General features: G+C 40.3%; 1 protein-coding gene and 1 pseudogene across 1 annotated transcript in view; both read right to left on the bottom strand.

The window, feature by feature from the left end:
• The window catches only part of IQCJ (IQ motif containing J), a 155,040-nt gene that overhangs the window by 54,818 nt on the left and 79,680 nt on the right, over nt 1-20,542 (bottom strand). The gene's annotated exons all lie outside the window — the stretch shown is intronic.
• LOC141491588 (actin, cytoplasmic 2-like) lies at nt 6,512-7,492 on the bottom strand (annotated as a pseudogene).

Raw genomic sequence — 20,542 nt, 5'->3', positions numbered from 1 at the left:
TGTGTGTCTATTCTTCCCCCTCCAATTCTGCCTCAGATACTGCAGGACACACTTAATAAATAAATACCACTTAATACAATGTGCATTGATTCCTCCCTAGCAATACCGTCCTTTGACATTTAAGGAAAGTGAAGTCCATGGTGCTGAAATGACTTGCCTAAGGTTTGACAGGTAGCGTCCAAGGCAGCACCTGATGCCAGACCCTCTCTCTTAGAGTCAGTACTCCTTCCACTCTACTGCAATGAGTGGGCCCAGCTGTGGCATGACAGGAATTCAGCCATGACTCAATCAGCTCTCCAAGTCTAGAAGCTACCATAATAATCATAGCACCTAGGGGCGGCTAGGTGGCACAGTAGATAAAGCACCAGCTCTGGAGTCAGGAGTACCTGGGTTCAAATCCAGTCTCAGACACTTAATAATGACCTAGCTGTGTGGCCTTGGGCAAGCCACTTAACCCTGCTGCCTAGCAAAAACCTAAAAAAAAAACTATTAAAAAATAATCATAGCACCTAGAGGTTGCCTGGCAAACAAGAGGTGCATAATGAATGTTTAAGGACTGGCTGTTGGCAAAGTTGATAAGTATTTGTCTCAATCATAAGTAGATCTTCTGAACATACCTCTAAAATTTAAAAAAAAATTAATTCTGAGTGAGTCATTAAGGATTTGCATATCCTGGTCTACCATTAGTTTCACATTGCTGGCCTACCATTAATATTGCCCTTATCTGCCTATTAAAAAGATTTGTGAGTTAATCGGTTTAAGGAGTTTTCAGGTGTAGAAATTCCTTCTGCTAACGATGGTTTGTATTTTTTCTCAACAATTTAGATTCATAGAGCATTGTCTAGAACACTAAGTGAAGTTTCATGTCTAGGATCCCATTGCCAGCATGTGTCAGAGTTGGCTGACCTGAACCCAGAGCTACCTGGTTTTAAGGTCAGTCTTCTAGTAGTAACAGAATTTATTTGCTCTGATGACCAGATCATTATGACATAGAAAGTGAGAGAACTGAACTCTGGTCTTTCCTCCAAGTTCATTGCTATCTCCACTATACCACAGTGGCCTGGTTTGGTTTGTGGCCTGACTTTGCCATCATGGGTAGATTACTTATCTCCTCTGAATCTCAACTTTTCATCTCCAAAATGGAAAAGAGGATGGCATCTTTTGTACCAGCTGTCAGGGTTTATGTGATGCTCCCATAAGACAATGTACATAAATTATTTTACAAATGTGCCATAGGGCACCAGCCCTGGAGTCAGGAGTACCTGAGTTCAAATCCAGGCTCAGACACTTAATAACTGCCTAGATGTGTTACCTTGGACAAGTCACTTAATCCCATTGCCTTAAATAAAGTTCAAAAAAAAGTACCAAAAAATTTCAGTTACCATTCATGGACTCCTTGAGCGTGAAGTCATGCTCCATATTTGAGTGTTCCCCCAGTACCCATCATGGCCCATTTTTCCATACTTCAGGGTTTAAAGAATCAATTTTTTTTTTATAAATGGGAATGCTCCCTTCCTTGGTGCAAATTATAACCCCTCCTTATCCACATCCTGTGAGATACTTGCTCATTCTTTTATAAATGTCCCACTGAAAATATATCCAATATCTTTCTCAACTTTCCTGAGTATCACTGAAGCTGCTAAACTGTCCATCTGGTATTCCTTACTCCTGTTACATGACTGGCTTACCTCCAAGAGGTTTAAACCCTTCAACAAATTATCTCAGACAATAGAAATGAGCTCCAAGCTGGGGGCCAATGTTGAATGGGAAGAAAAGAGCAACCTGGAATCCATTTCAAAAACTGTTCAGAATTGTTGATGATCCCAATCTGCTTTCTGACACAGAAAAACCAGTCCTTTAAACACTCATTTTCTCCCAGTCATTCTTGATAGCTATGAATCTTAGCCCATTAAGAATCAAGGTCAGAGGAGATGAGACCAAAGAGCTATGGATAGACTACAATATGAATAAATAGAAGGCAGTGAATTGCCAATGATTAATTGCACACTGTTGGCAATAAATGTTTACTGAATTAATGGATGAGTGGAAAGATGTCTTCTTGGGTTGTTCCTTTCCCATAAAGCATTTCTAGACCCCATAGGCAGATGGTGATGTGTCTGTCCTGAGCTCTCTTGGTCCTCATTATTTATGCTGCTCATCTAGAGATTCATAACATCCCTTGCATTTTTCTAATTATTGCCATATAAATATTGCCCTCTCATTTAACTCTTTATGTACTGAGCTATTCTCTCCCCCCACTAGATTAAAAGCTTCTTCTTGAAGAAGGATCTATGGTCACAGGCTAGTTACCTCACCTTACTTCCTTCATCTATACATTGCCCTAGATGACCCATAAGTTCCCTTCCAGCTCAGACATTCTTTAAGCTTGAATACTTATATTTCTTTGTATGACTCTGACACCTAAACAGGGTCCGGAGGCATTTAATGATGACTGGCTGATTAGACTTCATTTATTTTAATAAGCATAGTCACTCCAGCTAACAAGAGAGAAAGTTCCCTTCCCCCACATAGGGGAGGCTGCAATCCAGGGAATGCTTTAGCAAGGGACTCTTTCAAATGAAAAGGTCTCTGGACTTGATGGTCCATGAAGATTCAATGAGTTCATTTTTTCTCACTTCTCTGGGGCTCCACTCCTACGCCCATAAACTGCACATTCGTTATCTTGTCACCACTCTGCTAAAGGGTAAATTTTAAAATGACTGACTCAGTACAGCAACCCTAATTGCCACCAAACAAGATCATTTGTTTCTAAAATGTGTGTATACAAATAAAGTTGGCTGAAGGGTTGGCATTTACTGTCCTGTTTGTTCAGTCATGAAAGCACAAGGAACAAATCAGTATAAGTCCCAAAGGATTAATCTGATGCAACTGAATAAGCATTTACTAAGTGCCTACTAAGCACAAAGCCAGAGATAGAAAGACAATAAATCAATCATTCAGCAAGTAATAAATGCCTTCTCTGGGGCAGGTTGCAGCACTAGGTGCTCAGGTTAGAAGAACAATCAACCGATCAAAGAGCCTTTACTGGATGGCTTCTACATGCTAGACACTATACTATGGACTGGGGACTCAAGGACAAAAATGAACATCCAGGCTCTCAAGGACTTTGTGATGCATCATGGGAATACATAAATATAGTCATCATAATTGAAAAGGGAAAAGAGACAACCCCTAAGGAGGTCAGGAGCATGTTTGTCCATGAAATGAGCCATGAAAGAAGTTAGTGATTCCAAAATGCATAGATGAGGTTGGAAAGCATTACAGGAATGGAGGACAATGCATTTAAGGTGGAGAGGCAGAGTTTGGGGAATAGCAAGTGGGTCAGGTGGACTGAAAAGCAGGGTAATGGTAAGTAGCCTGATAAGCCAGGAAAGATAAGACCTAGGAAGGACTGCACATTCCAAGCAAAGGAACTCAAAAGTTTTTCTTAGCAACAATGAGGATGGATCCATTGCAGATCTTTTGCACAAGTGAATGGCATGGCCAGAGCTGTGCTTTAGCAAGATTATTTCCACAGCTGTTTAGAAGATGATCTGGAGAGGGAGAGATTGTAAGCATTTTGATGGCTTTGATTTTGGGTAAATTGGGCAGTGCCATCAGAGCTCAAAGATAAGGGCCCATTTCTTAAGTGGAGAACTCAGGATTCTGACCCCAGAGGTATGGAAAACTTAGACTTTAATTCACAGGCTTGCAAAATTTACATATATTATAACCTGGAAACAGTTTGCAGATTTAAATCATGCATACTCAGGGTCAACTGAACAACAAAGGTATAGACAAGAATGCTGAGTGAAAAGGAGAAAGGAAAGCACATAGGAAATGACTGGGTTTAGACCCAAGTGAGTCTGGCCTGGACGGGGATGTGGGTCAAACTTTTAGAGTATTGCCCTCTTCCTGGGCAAGGAGGAGTCAGGGGGAAAGGGGTCTAAGAGGGACCCCCCCCTCTATGTGATTGGGATCGGGTACCAGCTTAGGAAGCCTAAGAGGTGAGAAGGTAAAGGCAGGGTAGAGGGATGGGCTGGGGTTGGGCTTATCTTGGAGTTATATTGAACAATGAAAAGAATTTACATCTGAGGACAGAATAGCTAGAGGACCTGAGTTCAAATATGGCTTTAGACACTTAATAATTACTTAGCTGGGTGACCCTGGGCAAGTCATTTAACCTCACTGCCTTGCAAAAACCAAAAATAAAAAAAAATTTATATCCGAGAGGGGCTTCTCCTGAACCATCTGGGTCAGGCACAAATAATATTTTCTTAAAAAATAAAAAAGCTAGACAAATATTTCTCCTTCAACAGATTAAGAGGCTATTTATCGCAACAGTTAAAAGTAAGAGGTCTTATGACTAGGAGAGTGACTGTGTGAGTGAGAAACCAGGGATCCAAATCCCCAAAGAGCTGATGACAAAGATAACTCATACACAAAATCATTTGCCTAGAATTAAAAGGTGGATCCAGAATCCAAATACTTCAAAAGTTTGGAATCTTTGCTAGAGTTGTAGGGTATGTCCTTGGACAAAATCAGCCCATTCTTTGACATTTATTTTCCTCAGCAGTAAAGTGAGAAGTTTGGATGACTTGAACTCTAAGGTTAGAGAAAAGTTCTAAATCCCCATTTGACAATGAGAGCAGCTATTTCATAACTACTATTAAGGTATTCACTGCTCAGTCTCCTCCCTCTCCCATCTGTTCTTGTGGTCTGATCAGAGAAAAATGCTTAAAACTTTTATAACCTAGTCTATTGCTCCTCTTGGTAGTTTTACCCTCATGACACCAGGGCTGGCTACCATGAAACCCATTCTGACAACAGGAAAGTGACTCCCAGAGTCCTACTTGCCTCTTTTTTTTCCCAGAAAATGTGTCCTGCTTATTCAGTCATCACCTTTTTGATACCTTGGTTTTACCTCATAACTCTTCATTTCAAAATACCCAAGGTCTCAGCTTTCATATTATATCAATTGAAAAAAAAGATGAAGGAAAATAAAACAGTAAAATCTCCTTGGTCTATAAGTTTTTATCACTCAGCATAGCTGAATGCTACAGCCAATTGGGTACTGAGGGAAGGCTCTGAAGTGATGCAGCAATCATAGAATAGTAACTATGCAATGAATTTACAACATGACACAAAGGCAGAAAAGGACTTATAAAACAGGATGTAGATAAATACAAACTGCATATGTAAATGTGTGTGACTAAAGCAATACAGGCTATATCAAATTGCAATAGTCTAGATGGAGACAAATGGGGCTTATGCAGCCTTGAACATGTAGGAAAAAGTATATTTTGCAGTAAATCCAAAGCAGTGTAGAAGTTTGTTGTGGTTTTGATCTTGATGGGCAAAGATGACAGCTTCCTCACAGAAGAGAGATCAACATGTGTTGGCAAAGCCAACTGCATTGGTCAACACTGAGAGAACGGTTCATTCATTCTCATCTACTTCTCTGTATCTGATTGGAGCTAGCATGTGCTTTATTCTTGTCATTCTGCTTTTTTACCTTGTGTTTTATCAGAAAGGTGCTTCTGGATCACTTTGTAGCTTTCATAATTATCCACCTTAATTGCATTTTTCTGTTCCATTTTGGTTTGTTTGTAGTCCAACCCCCAAGTGAGAGTCCTTCCACTAAAGCATAACTGTAGCTTCTTGAATTTAGAGTTCCTGGGACCCTGAGAAGTTAAGTTGTACTCATTACATTAATGATCTGTGAATTATTTAACTACTCTACGAATATTGAACATTTAAGTTGATTCTAGAGGGTTTTATATTATATATTCAATACTATAGTGAACAACAATGTATTTCAATTATATATTGAAATCATTGGAGAACCAGCTCTGGGGTTTATTTGGGTTTTTTTCTTTAATGTGTGCACTTTTATTTGACCTGGTATTAAAGTCAGTGTACAGGTAAAGCTCCTCCCCTCCCCCAAGGACTGGCACCAATCTTATTAAACTCTCAGGGAGACTGCAAGAAGTCTTCATTCACATCTATATTGGGGGCAGGGAAGGATTTTAGGGGGTCATCCATGATGGTTGACAATTAAAAAAAAGTATTAAGGCGGAAGATACAAAAAGTTTTTTTTAAAGGATTACATTAATTTACATGAAAAGCAATACTAGTACCTCCCCCTCCCCCCTTCCCTTCTGGATGTTTTGTGAGTAGCTCCATTACTCTAAGATCAGGATAGCCCCCTTCACAGAGGCAAGGAACTGTAACAATGCAGTATACAATTATTTGGAATGACTTAAAAACAAATGTACAATCAGCGTCCTGAAGATGCACTGTAGAACTTTGGGGATGTTTGCCTCCAGCATTCTTAGATTGTTCATCACCTTCAACTTTCCAGTTTTTAAATCCCGAGTAAAGCGCCAACATAATTAAATAAATAAATAAATAAATAAAACCATGCCAATCTCATCTCTTTTTTGGGGGGGGCCATCATCACACCCTTTTGCCAAAAAAAAAAACCCACAAACAAACACAAACAGTCCATTTAGAAGCATTTGCAGTGGACAATGGAAGGCCCAGATTCATCATACTCCTGCTTGCTGATCCACATCTGCTGGAAGGTAGAAAGAGACGCCAGCATGGAGCCTCCAATCCAGACAGAGTATTTGCGCTCAGGTGGGGCAATGATCTTGATTTTCATTGTGCTGGGAGCTAGGGCTGTAATCTCCTTTTGCAACCTGTCAGCAATGCCTAAGTACATGGTGGTACCACCAGACAATACGGTATTGGCATACAGAACCTTACGGATGTCAACATCACACTTCATGATGGAGTTGAAGGTAGTTTCATGAATTCCACAAGATTCCATACCTAAGAAAGAAGGTTGGAAGAGAGCTTCTGGGCATCAGAACCTCTCACTGCCAATAGCGATAACCTGCCCGTCAGGGCACTCGTAGCTCTTTTCCAGAGAGGAGCTGGAGGCAGCAGTGGCCATCTCCTGCTCAAAGTCTAGGGTGACATGGCACAGCTTCTCCTTGATGTCATGCATGATTTCCCTCTCAGCTGTGGTAGTGAAACTGTACCTTCTCTTGGTCAGAATCTTCATGAGGTAGTCCATCAGATCACAGCCAGCCAGATCTAGGCAGAGGATGGCATGAGAAAGGGCATAACCTTCATAGATGGGCACAGTGTGGGTCACACCATCACCAGAGTCCATCACAATATCGGTGGTACGACCAGAGGCATATAGGGACAGCACAGCCTGGATGGCAACGTACATAGCTGGGGTGTTGAAGGTCTCAAACATAATCTGAGTCATCTTTCTCTGTTGGCTTTGGGGTTCAGGGGAGCTTCTGTGAGCAGCACAGGGTGCTCTTCAAGGGCCACACAGAGCTCATTGTAGAAAGTATGATGCCAGATCTTCTCCATGTCATCCCAGTTGGTGACAATACCGTGTTCAATGGGGTACTTCAGAGTCAGAATGCCTCTCTTGCTCTGAGCTTCATCTCCCACGTAGCTGTCTTTCTGGTCCATACCCACCATCACACCCTGAATTATTGGGTGGCCAACAATGGAAGGGAAGACAGCCCATGGGGCATCATCTCCTGCAAAGGCAGCTGCACATGCCAGAGCCATTGTCAACAAGAGCAGCAATATCCATGGCGATCTTGGAGGTGGCAAGTTTAAATCCTTACGAGAAAGAGAGGTGGTGGTGCTGTACCTGGAGGTGGGGGGGGGGGGGAGCCAAGTGCATGCTGGGTGGAAGAGCTCACAGCTCGGGTTTATTTGTTTTGATAAGGTTATATTAAAGCATGTCATTAAAAAATTTTAAAAGAAGAGAGAATATTTCTCAAAGTAGAAAGTAGGAGAAACCAGGAAATTAATATACTGATGCCACAGCACAATAAGATATCAATGTTTGACTTGAAAAAAAGTCTTGAGAAACAGCGGCCATCTAATGAAAAGAGCACTGAATTTGGGGTCACTCTTTTAGTGACCCATACAAGTATTTTGCCTCCCTCAGTCTCAGTTTCCTCTTTTGTAAAAACAGTTGAACTTAATGACCTCTAAGAATTGTTCAGCTGTAAATGTAGGATCCTAAGATGCTGTGGAAAAAGGACAAAACCCACCCACACTGGGTTTGCCCTCCTTACAGGCTGGGTCAAGGTAACTAGAACTCAAGAAAGTGATGAAGATGAGCAGGCAGAAGCAGCAGGTAGACAAAAGCAGGCTCTAGCTGAGCAGAAATCAATGAAGGATAATCCCCAAAGGGAAGATCAAATATACTATTCAGATGGACAAGACCCTGGTTTTACTGTGGTAAGGGAGAAAATGTTCAGTACTCACTCAAAATAGCAAAGCTGGCAATAAAGCACGATAGCTATATTACAAATGCTGATTTTTTTTTTGTGTTCAAAGTTAGCTGACCCTCGACCAGTAAGATAGGTCTTTCGATGGCTTTTCTAGAAGTGGTGATGAGGTGAACTGAGTCATTCACATTCTCTAGGCTATGCCCAATGGTACATATTTGTAAAATGATTAGCCAGAGAAAAGAATAACGCCTTTCCACAATATGATTCCTCCAGAATATAAAGAATAAGAGTTTCGTTCTGGTGTGGAATAGTGGCAAGAGGCCTGAATTGGGAGCTGAAGCATCTCAGTTCAGATCCTAGCTCTGACAGCTATGCTACCTTAGTTGTTGTGGTGGTGGTGGTAGTGGTGGGTCATATCCAACTCTTCATGATCCATTTGTCATTTTCTTGGCAAAGATACTAGAGCAGTTTGCCATTTCTTTCTCCAGCTCATTTGACAGGTAAGAAAATTGAGGCAAACGGGACTAAGTCACTGGCCCAGGGTTATACAGCTAGTATATATCTTATCTTCCTGACTTCAAACTCAGTGTTCTGATCACTATCCCACCTAGCTACTATATGACTTAGGCAAGTCACAGCTTCAGTTTAACTTCTGTTTTCTCTTCCATAAAACAGGGCTCCCCTAGAAAATTAAAAAAGCACTAGATTCCCTTCTATATATCAATTAGAGATCTGATCATTGGATTCTATATCATTGTTTTATTTTTATAAGAGCATGTCCTTCTGTTTGGTCTCACCTCAAAATTTACCTTTGCAGAAGTCTTTCCTGTCTCTCCCTGCCCCTACGTTCAGATTCCCTTCCAATTGACCTTTGTCTACCTGGATATCTGCATGTTGTCTCCACCAGCCCATTGAGAACTGAGGCTGGCTTTTTGCCTTTGTGTTCTCAGCACCTGGGTTAGTATATAAAAGGATTTATTGACTGGAACCCTATTTCTGAGGAGTGTTATAGACACTCTCTATAGAAATATATATATATATATATATATATGCCCAAAAGATTTGAAAAGTAAGTCTGCTGAGTTACAACATAGAAATTTTTAAAAGATAGAGGGATCAAAAGTAATAGAGAAGGTGTCAGTGAACAGGACCATGGAGGACATACTTTAATTCAATTCAATGAGCATTCACTACATGGCTACACTAGGCAGTGGGAATCCATGACCAAAACAAAATAGCTCCTGTTCTCAATGAGCTTACATGCTATTGGGGGAGTAGTTTGCCATTTCCTTCTCCAGCCCATTTGACAGATGAGAAAATTGAGGCAGACAGGGCTAAGTGACTTGCCCAGGGTCACACAGGTAGTTCATGTCTAGATGTACACAACTAAAAGCAAAGTGTCTACCATGTCTTAAAGTAATTTTAAGAGAAAGAGAATACTAATAAGTAGAAAAATTGGAAAAGAAGATGGCGTCTGATGTATACATTAAAGGAATCTCAGAATTCAACCTGATGGAGAATACTTTGATAAGTGAATTTTAAAAATCATCTCTTGTGGATTAGACCCCTCTGGATCTAAACCTCTCCTCCCTATTACAGATTGGATAAAAAGCTGTCATATATTTTAGATACTCTGAAATAAGGTCATAAAGTGATAGCTCATAAGCGCCCACCAAGGCATCCTTCTTTAATAGGCAGCGAGTAGAAGACAAAAAGAACAACAGAAAGAAGGCATTCTCCGATTAAAACTGGGGCACATTTTGTCCATAGATTCTTTAACTGTCAGTGGGAAGAATGAACACACAAATAAAGGAGAGAGACAGGCAAGATATATGTCCAATAGTGCAGAACCTCTGGATCCTTCTCATAATTACTCATCCCTCTTCCATTAGAAGAACAGCATTGCTGGGAATAGTGTTTACCTAAACTCTCAGGGCTTGTTCCATTCTACACTTCAATACCTAATGGGTCTCCTCTTGACCCAAAGTGGTCACATTCCTCAAAATGTTCTCCTGCCTGGTCTCTTTGGGAATGCTTCCTACTAGGAGTGGTGTCTCTAAAGGGTGAATAACTCCCTTGCAGGACAGTAAAGTCAAAAAGGGAGAGTACTGGGAGGAAAGAGAATTTTCCCTTTCTCCTGAGAAGTTAAAAGCAGTTCAAGAATTAGATTAAATCTAGGGTTTCCTAGAATCATATGATTTCACTCAGTGAGGAAACTCCCTTTACCATCCCATGACCTGCTGAGAAACTTAATGTTTTAGAAAGTTGCTTGGGGTCCTGAGAGGCTAAGTGACCTGCCCAGGGTCACATGACCAGTATGCCTTACAAGCAGAATTGAACCCAGGTTTTCCTGGCTCTGACATCAGCTTACTATTCTGCCTCTTGACCCCTCACAGAGTAGGCACTATCCGGTTAAATGCCCCCACAGGAGGGGAAGAGGATGCTCAGATATGTAGAGAAATATATGCATTTCATCCTATTCATATGTAGCGCTTTTTAGGGGTCGGCAGACAATGACTTAGCCAATTCATGGCTCATTGGCCATGAAGTCAGCTCTTGATGATTGTCCAGGACAAAAATGAATCTGCCTCGTTTCCCTTCTTGAGTGACCTGAAACTTATATCAGGAGGAAGGGAAAGGGACTCCATGAGCTACCAGGTTATTTCATTTCTAGTTAACAATGTTCGGAGAGCTGGAAGGGGCGTACTTAATGACACATTTCTTCGGATAGTAGATCAACAACGACTATTAGGTAAGGGTCAGAAAACAGTTTGAAACTTTATAGCCAATTAAAAATCCATTGTACCTTATACAAATAATCTGTTTTGCTTGACTGTGGGCTCAGCTGTGAGCACTGAGCTGAAAAGAAAACCATTCTTACTAACTCCTTTCCCACAAATAGCACATGCAGCAGTCTTCCCAATTCTGCTCCTCTACTGTATGTAAGGAGTATCCCTAAACAAGTACCATGATTTCAACACTGAAAATCTGCTTAGCTCTTCAACGTCACATATTTTCCTTCATTGTAGTCGGAAATCAGGAGAGGAAAAGAATCATGAAAGATATCCTGCCATACCAGTCCCCTGTGACACTCCCATGCCTGCAGAAATAACCCATTGTATGATATCTCCAACCCCTAAAAGGTAATCCACAATGGGGGAGGACAGACATTCTTAACTATTTATAAATAGACAAATAATAGATGAGGAGGATAGACTAAGATGACACTCGAGACCCATTCCAGGTCAAGAGCTTTGATCTCATGAGCCAGGACACAGGAAGCACTTGAATGGGCTGGCAAGGTAGAATCTGCTTCTTTTTCACAGAATCCCCCGATTTCAATAGTTAGAGGGCCCTCAGAGGCCATCTAGTGCAAACCATTAGTGAATAAGAATTCCCTCTCCTGACAGGTAGTCATTCAGTCTTTGCTTCAAGACCCGCAGTGAGAGGGAACCCATTCTCTCCTGAGGCAATCCTTCCCACTTTTTGCTTCTCTCTGCTAGGGAGTTTTGACTTTGGAATTGCCACTCATCTCCTAATTCTGCCTCTGAGGTCAAAGAGTATAAATTGGATTCTGTCACATGACAGTCTTCAAACATTTGAAGTCAAGTCTTGTTTTTCCCATTCCCATAATGATCTAGGCTAAACAGCTGAAATTTCTCCAATCAATTATCATAGGGCAGAACATGGTAAACAAATGTTTGCCATTGCCATCCTCTGGTCACTCTCCAATTCATCAAAGTTCTTGCTACAGTATGGTGGTTTGATGGAATAGAGTCCTGAAAATGTGATCTGACCCCGAGCCTCCCTAGCCCCACCTCATTCTGGACATTCTCTCTTGACATGAGCTTTCTTGACCCAATTGACTTCGGTTGAATTTAAATTCTTCTACGGCTTTTTTTCCCCAGATTTATTGAGATGTAGTCACATCTAGCAATCTTGGGCTGTTAAGTGATTCTTGGAAGCCAAGCTTAAGAATTTTCTATTTCTTTTTTTAAAGTTTTTTTGCAAGGCAATGGGGTTAAGTGGCTTGCCCAAGGTCACACAGCTAGGTAATTATTAAGTGGCTGATACCGGATTTGAACCCAGGTACTCCTGACTCCAGGGCCAGTGCTCTATCCACTGCGCCACCTAGCCACCCAGAATTTTATATTTCTACCCACTAAATTCTATCCTATCCAATGCCATCAACATTCCTAGCCACTCAGTTTTTGACACAAATACTTCTACAACATGTAAGCATTAAAGCTGCTATTCAATTCTTCACATTTATAACTCCTTAAGTCTATTATTGGTCTCAGTAGTGTCCAACTCTTCATGAACCTATGTTCTGTTGTCTTGGCAACAATACTGGAGTTGTTTATTTTCTTCTTCAGGTCATTGGAAAGATGAGGACACTGGGGCACACATGGCTACGTGACTTACCCAGAGTCTTGCACAGCTAGTAAGTATCTGAGGAAAGATTTGAACTCAGATCTTCTTGGGTCCAGCTCTAGCACTCTATATTTTTAAACAGCCATTAAAAGGATCAAGTCCTGCATCCAAATGTAAGTTCTTAGGTGCAGGGACTGGCTCAGTCCTTGGATTTATTCTGCCAACTCAAATACAACAAAAATGCTTGGTGCCTCTGGAACCTAAGCTCCCTGTTCTAAGAGAAGGTTTCCCAATCTACATTTAGTTTAAAGGTAATGAAGTGCTGATAAATTCTTGTCTGTGTGCTTTCTTCTTTTATAGCAATGTCCCTTCCAGTTCTAAGTGGAATTAGATTCCTATTCAGTCTGTCTCTAGGACAAATACTTTCAGAGAAAATAAACCTTCCTTAACGGATCACCTAGCAGCTCTTGTAGCAGAGCATAAATTTTGAAAAAAGCAAATTCATTGGAGAATCCACACTATACCAACACTGTTCTGTCATTCTCTTTATTCCACAAACCTTGTGACTTCACAAGGTCCTGGTCAGTGGATTTTCTAACCCATACAATCACATCAACTCCAAAATCTTCTCTTTATAAGGAGATTTAGGAGCATCTATATTTGGGAACAGAACCACCAAGTCAGGTTAAAACTGACATAACATATAACTCCAAAAGCCATAAATTCATGGTTTCTGATAGTAACATTAAAATGTGGTTTATTACAACACTATGGAAAGAAAGAAGAAGTAGAGGGAGGGAAGGAGAGAGGAAATAATGGAGGAAAGAAGGAAGGAAGGAAGGTGGGAAGGATGGAAAGAGATAAAAAGGAAATAGAAGATGGGAGAGAAGGAGAGAGGGAGGAAAGGATAGGAAAGGGAAAGAGAGAGGGAGAAGTAGAAAAAGGAGGAAAAGAGAGAGAAAGAAAGGGAAGGAAGGAAAGAAAGAAAGAAAGAAAGAGAGAGAAAGGAAGAAAGAGAATGAGAGAAAGAAAAAGAAAGAGGAGAAAGAAAGAAAGAAAGAAAGAAAGAAAGAAAGAAAGAAAAGAGAGGAGAAAGAAGAAAGAAAGAAGAAAGAAAGAAAGGAAGGAAGGAAGGAAGAAAGAAAGAAAGAAAGAAAGAAAGAAAGAGAAAGAAAGAGAAAGAAAGAAAGAAAGAGAAAGAAAGAAAGAAAGAAAGAAAGAAAGAAGGAGAAAGAAAGAAAAGAATGGAGAAAGCAAGAATAGAAGAAAAATGAAGGGAGGGAGGAAGAAAGAAGGGAGAAAAGAAGAAAACTATACCAAATGAAATACAAACGCTTAACAATGTGGGCATCAGAAGTACCATATAATACTAAATGCATATTGCACTGCCATGACCATGAGGCCCAAAGAAAATGTTGCTGACCTTGTAATTAGGCAACCCCTTCTGGAATCGTGTTGTACCACCTTAGCCTTTGAGCACCATTTAACCTCTGGAAAATGGCAGTGGGTTTGGGACTAGATGACAGATAGTGCCTTTTGCATCTCTAAGTTTACAGTCCTATGGTCCTATCCTCCTGCCCTTGCCATCAATCAATGATCAGCATCAGATTCCTAGTCCTTGCATTGGAATCAAAGTCTATTTCTGATCATTACTAACTCTATGACTGTGGGTCACTTAACCTCTCTGAGACTCAGTTTTATCATCTTTAAAATGGGAGTAAAGATAGTGTCTGTAGGGCCTATTTCATGGGGTCAAATAATAAGGCAGGTAAGGTGTTTGAAAATATTAAAAGATCATATAAATGGAAACTCTTAATCCTTGCCACCTCTGGGGTTAGTTCTAGCCCATAAAGGTGGTTAGTTCTCCCTTCTCCACCAATTTATTTAGCTCATTGACTTTCCCCATACTTCTCCAAAAGCCTACATTCAGAAAGGCCAGTCTGGCTGAATTTTCAAATTCTTTTCATTAATACCAGGGGTTTCCTACTGTTAAGTATTAGAGAAAGTTGCCTGACTGGGGAAATGTTCAGCTGATGACCCATAGGCATTTGATTACAATTTCACAGTTCATCTAGTTACCTTATAACCACTGAAGGAAGAAGACTCCTTTTTGGCCATCTCTTGCTTGTTTAATGGGATGAACCTCATTTTGAAGATTACTGGAGAGCACTTTTCATTAGATTTTATGGGGCCTCATTTTCAAATTTGTGGCATTAGGCTATTTGCAACTCAACCAGAAATTCCTTGAACTTAGAAGGGCAAACAAGCACCTGTGAGATAATATTTTCTGGTAATACCTTCTATCAACCTCATACTCTTCTGTTTGTCAGTGAATCAGTCCAGGTCATTAGTTATTACTCCTAGAATGTATGTTTGGTGATTCCCATCTTGGATCTGCCACTTAGGACCTGAGTCGACCATGGGCAAATCTGCTCATCTCTTATCATTTAGTAGTCAATGAAGACCTAAGGGGAGAAAAAAGTTTCCTTCTTTTCTCTTTTCCTTCCCTTCCCTTCCCCCCTTCCTCCCTTCCTTCCTTCCTTCCTTCCTTCCTCTCTTCCTCCCTCCCTCCCTTCCTTCCTCCCTCCCTCCCTTCCAGCCTCTTTCTAACCTTTTCTCTTTTGGTTATTAACTGGTTGAAAGGTATATATGATTGAATAGTTCTTTCTATACTTTGCTAAGTATCAAAAGTTAGAATGGGACAGGAGACATTGGGCTTGGGTCTTTTTGGAATTATCAGATCCCAGAACTAAAGTCAAAAGGAATTATCTAGGGCAATCCCACCATTTTATAAATGAGGGAACTGAGACCCAGGAGAAGTTGTTCCATGTCCTTTGTGCCCCTCATCTTCTATGGGTTAGAGGATGAGTTTACAGTCTGGGATCTCCTCTTGGAGAATGTAGAACAAAAATCACAAATGATTCATTCTTTTATATTTATTTTTTTTATAAAAGGGGTTTTGGAACTGCAATTCAAATCTGCCAGATTTGACAGTTTTAGTAGAAGTGGGGAAAACCACTGTTAAAAATCTCATTATCAAAGTCTACAACTCATCACTTGTGTCATTAGATCAAGACCTTCAACAAGATGAGTCAGGTCAACAATCATTTATTAAGAAATTGTAATTTGCCAGGCATTGGGCAAAGTATGAAAATTCACCCCCTAAAAAATAAGGGCCCACTGCTATTAATGGCAATTGTTCACTCAATTCTGTAAGATTAAGTATCTTGAATATTGGCCTTGAAAACCTAGGAAGAGCAACTGTCATAGCATTACACAAAGAGGTAATAGTCCTTAGCCAGGGAAATCCAGGTGGCAACCATGGCTGTGACACTCCACAGCTGTGTGGTTTTGATCAAGTCTCTTCTTCTTCTGTACTTCAGTTTCCTCATCAGTAAAATGAACCACCTGGATTGTAAGCTCCCTTATAGCGCTAACACTCCCAAATCTAATCTGTTTCAATGGTCTTCCAACTGAAATTTCACTGTTTTCTCCCATGACTCTCCAAGGTTTGGATGAGAAGCCTAGAAACCCAGGGACATATCTAACTGCAGCTGGCCCTGCATGCAGTTAGCTAAGCTATTTACTTACATTCCAGGAGTAATCACTAATGACCTGGAATGGCTCATTGACAAACACAGTCCATTGACTAGCATGTGGGTTTGAAAAAGGAGTCTATCAAGAAAATGAGAAAGGACTCATAATATCCTCATGTTCTCAGCATTGATAAATCCATACATATTTATGCAATAAAAAAATTGTAAATTTAGGCCTGGAAGATAAATCATTGGTTTATCCATGGCCAGTCTCTAATTCCATCTCCAGAATTCTTCTCACTCTGATAAATTGCTTTCCACAGGAATATCCAGAAAGGGAGTCAAAACTGACTTCCCCAAGCAAGATTTCATTCAAAGATCTTGACCAAGGGTTTAAAAAGTTGAGAAATATGGCAGGTGCTACAACTTTCCAGTCACCATCCCCAGCATCCTTCTTTCAACAGGCATGTCTTGGTCACTTCACCTCTGTTTGCCTTGGTTTCCTCATATATATAAAAATGGGGATAATAATGACACCTACTTGAATCTCAAGGTGACTGTGAGGATCACATCAAATACCCTTTATAAAGTTCTTCATAAATCTTAAAGTATTATATAATTGCTAGATATGATTATTATCTCCATCGCCATTCTTACTTTACTATTGTACAGGCAGCTGATGGTATAGCAGATAAAATGCTCAACCAGGAGATAGCAAGACCCGAGTTCAAATCTGATCTTGGACACTTACTAGTCCTGTGACTTTGGGCAAGTCATTTGCCTCAAGTTCTCACATGTACAATGAGGATATTAATAGCCTGTATAACCTAGTTGATGTGGGGATCAAATGAAATATTTGTAAGAAGCACTTAGAAGACACTATAGAAAGTACTTTCCCCTTCTATTATTATTAATATCATTTTATTATCATCTTCATTATTATGATCATTTCTGGGTCAATCCCATTTCCTTCAAGTAGGAGCATCAGGGAATTGGGGAGGGGAAGGACTGAGAGACAGGGATGGCCTCAGGGAAATTAAACTGTGGTAGTAAGTGAGCATTTATTAAGCACATACTATATATAATACCTAATATATGGTTATCTAGGCACCATTCAAAACATTAAGTTTACAAAGAAAGGCCAAAAAAAATGCCTCCACCAGGGGTTCCTAGATAAGAATTCTAAAGCTCCCTTCACTGAGCAACCTTAAGCACATCCCATTTCAGGGCCTCAGTTTCCTCATCTGTAAAATAAAGTGTTGGCCTAGATGATATATCAATGGTTCCTTTGTTTCTTTGAAAGTCAACAATTCTATAAATATCTTTTAGTCATCCCTCAGTCTCCTCTTTCTTGTCACATTTTCCTCAGCCTACTTAAACTGAGATTGAGTGTCTCTTATCTAAATTCTTATGGCCATCTGGGATCTTCCTGTTCCCTTGACTTTCCAGGTCCTTCTTCCATTAAACTCTGCATATCATCTTGAGCCTGTTCTCTAGGTCTATGGAGCAATCCCTCCCGTCTTGTCCCCTTCAAAACTTAATATTTTAAGACTTCTCCAAGTACTCTGACAAATGATGAGCGGCTGATCTGGTAAATTCATTCAAACTAAAGTGTCAACGAGCATCCGAGTTGTCTTCAAGTATTTCAGTCAGCAAACATCTAGTAAGCGCTACTAGATATTACGCGAATGACCAAGGATACCAAGAAAAGGGCAAAAAATCAGTTCCTGCCCCCAAGGAGCTCACAGTCTGATAGAAGACACACACACAACTCTATACAATGATACTGATACCCAAACCAAGAAGAGAAAAACAGACAAAGAAAATTAGAGACCAGAGAGAGTGTGCTTCAGAAGCTGCACACCATTCAATATCCAGAGCGTTCTCCCCTTTCTTATTATTGTTCTCATCTTCCTCTTGGGGGAAGGACAACAAGCCTATGAGGGATTGATTTGAATTTTCTCCTCTTCAACTGTTACTCTGTGGATCTGAGCAGACCTTCTAGTCTGAGAATTAGATCTTGTCCAACACATCAGAGGACAAGATGAGAGGTGCTTAATCAGGGGAGAGTAGATGTAGAACCTACCAGAGCCATAAGGCTGTTTTCAAAGTCCCAGTCAGTCGATAAATAATAATAATAATAATAATAATAATAATAATAATACAATAAAAATGTTTGTCCTTCATTTTCGAAGATCACAATATCAGGAAGGTAATGCCAGAAAACCATATGATTTGGCTTTGGGGCGGGGGGTTGGTGCTAAGTCACCAGCCTTTCTCCTCCAGAGCCATTTGGTTCCAATGGCCAGGTATGAATCAGAACATCTGGAGATGGTCCTGAATGCAAGGCAATCAAGGTGAACTAACTTGCCCAAGGTTACAAGCCTAGTAAGTGGCAAGAGGTTGGATTCGAACTCCTATCCTCCTGAATCTAAGGCCATTGCTCTATCCACTGCACTATCTGGCTGACCCCCCCCCCCAATATAGTATAGTAGATAGTTACCACATGTTGCTATTTGAAGTGTAATGAAAAAGCTTTCCATAAAGAATATCTTGGCCTAATCTAAATGTCCATGCTTGTTACTCAAATAGAGCAGGGGGTCTCTGTGGACCCCCATTAACCATCCATGAGGAAAAACAAACCAGAAACAATGATTAAAAATGCCGTGCCATATTGGAAAACACTCGAATGTGAAGACTGGCCCTGGAGGGGCAAGTTTCAGACACATGCTCTGTGTCTCTAGATGCAATGTAGTATTTTTAACCTTGACCAGAGTGTTCTCAGTCTGGCTTCATATTAACTTGTAACAGAGATAGAATCATCCTGTTAAAATAGCTATAATATTAGTTACCTCTGGGCGATGCTGTCAGGCTTTATAAAGTACTGTGTGCCTCCCTGGATAAAAGCCTAGATAGGCCTGCAATGTTATTATTTATTAGCTTGGAGGGCTATTTGGCTAACCCTCTGCATGAACTCACTCTAATAAACCGACTCAAAAGACCTTATGAGCTATAAATCCATTTTCCCATTTTCCTTCAGCAAAGATGGAGGGAACTAGATGACCGCTTGCCACTTGAACCTTAAAGAGGGTCCCATATTCAGGCCCACGGCAGTGGGCAGAATGGGGGGAGCATTCATTGGGGTCAGTCTGGACTTGTGGTCAGTTGCCAGTGACCAGGTTCTAGTCCCATCTGAACAGGGAGGTGGAAGAATCAATTTAATTCAATTTAATGAGTATTTATTAAAAAGTTTACTATAGGTCAGGCACAAGGACTACCAAAACAATGAGGGAAACAGGTCCAATCCTCAAAGTTTTTACAATTTTTCGCCTAATCTCGCTTCCCTTTCCCCAACCCCCAGAGAAGGCAGTCTGTTAAGTCTTTCCATTGTTTCCATGGTATACAGGATCTCAGTTGAATGTGATGAGAGAGAAATCATACCCTTAAGGAAGAAAAATAAAAAATAAGAAATAGCAAAATTCCATAGTTAATATAATGGGTTTTTTTTTTAATTAAAGGTAATAGTTTTGGTCTTTGTTCAAAGTCCACAGTTCTTTCTCTGGATACAGATGGTATTCTCCATCACAGATAGCCCCAAAATTGTCCCTGATTGCTGCAATGGTGGAATGAGCAAGTCCATCAAGGTTGGTTATCACCCCTCCCATGTTGCTATTAGGGTGTACAATGTTTTTCTGGTTCTGCTCATCTTGCTCAGCATCAGTTCACACAAATTCTTCCAGGGAAGACTTGATTTTAAATACAATCTGTAACCCAGGATAAGTCACTCAAAAAAAAAAATCACTATTTGCCTCAGTTTCCTCATCTGTAAAAGTGAGAGTAATAATAGCATCTACCTTCCAGGGAGAGTTGCTAGGAAGATAAATAATTTGTGAAGTGTAAACCCCAAATATTTTATAAATGCTAGTTATTTTGTCATCATCATTATTATTCCTCAGGTGTATATATCATGATACCTTTCCAGCACTTTTTGAAGCTGTGATATTTTTGGTGGACATGAGTAACCCAATGGTTAACTGAACCTCCTTAAGAGTCTGAAAGAAAGAAATTAGGGAGGTGGAGGAAAGTGACCTTAGTAGCCATTTTTTGCTTTCTTTTGGAAAAGCAAATTATTTACCACCTCCAAAGAAATACAAGAAGAAAAAAGTTTTGATAATTTTCTAAAAATTAAGAACCAGAGAGTTGAAGTTGACCTGAGATAGCTAACATGGCCTAGGTCAAGACAGAAAAAGGGATCAAATCAAAGACAACTGGCCAGCTTGGGACAGCAATGGGTCTTCTGGTCTGTTGTTTTCTGTTCCCTCCATTACATTCCCAATAAAAACCTTAATACAC

Source organism: Macrotis lagotis, chromosome 6 (assembly GCF_037893015.1).
Source record: "Macrotis lagotis isolate mMagLag1 chromosome 6, bilby.v1.9.chrom.fasta, whole genome shotgun sequence".
NCBI lineage: Eukaryota > Metazoa > Chordata > Mammalia > Peramelemorphia > Peramelidae > Macrotis > Macrotis lagotis.
This window is presented reverse-complemented; position numbering and strand designations above follow the sequence as displayed.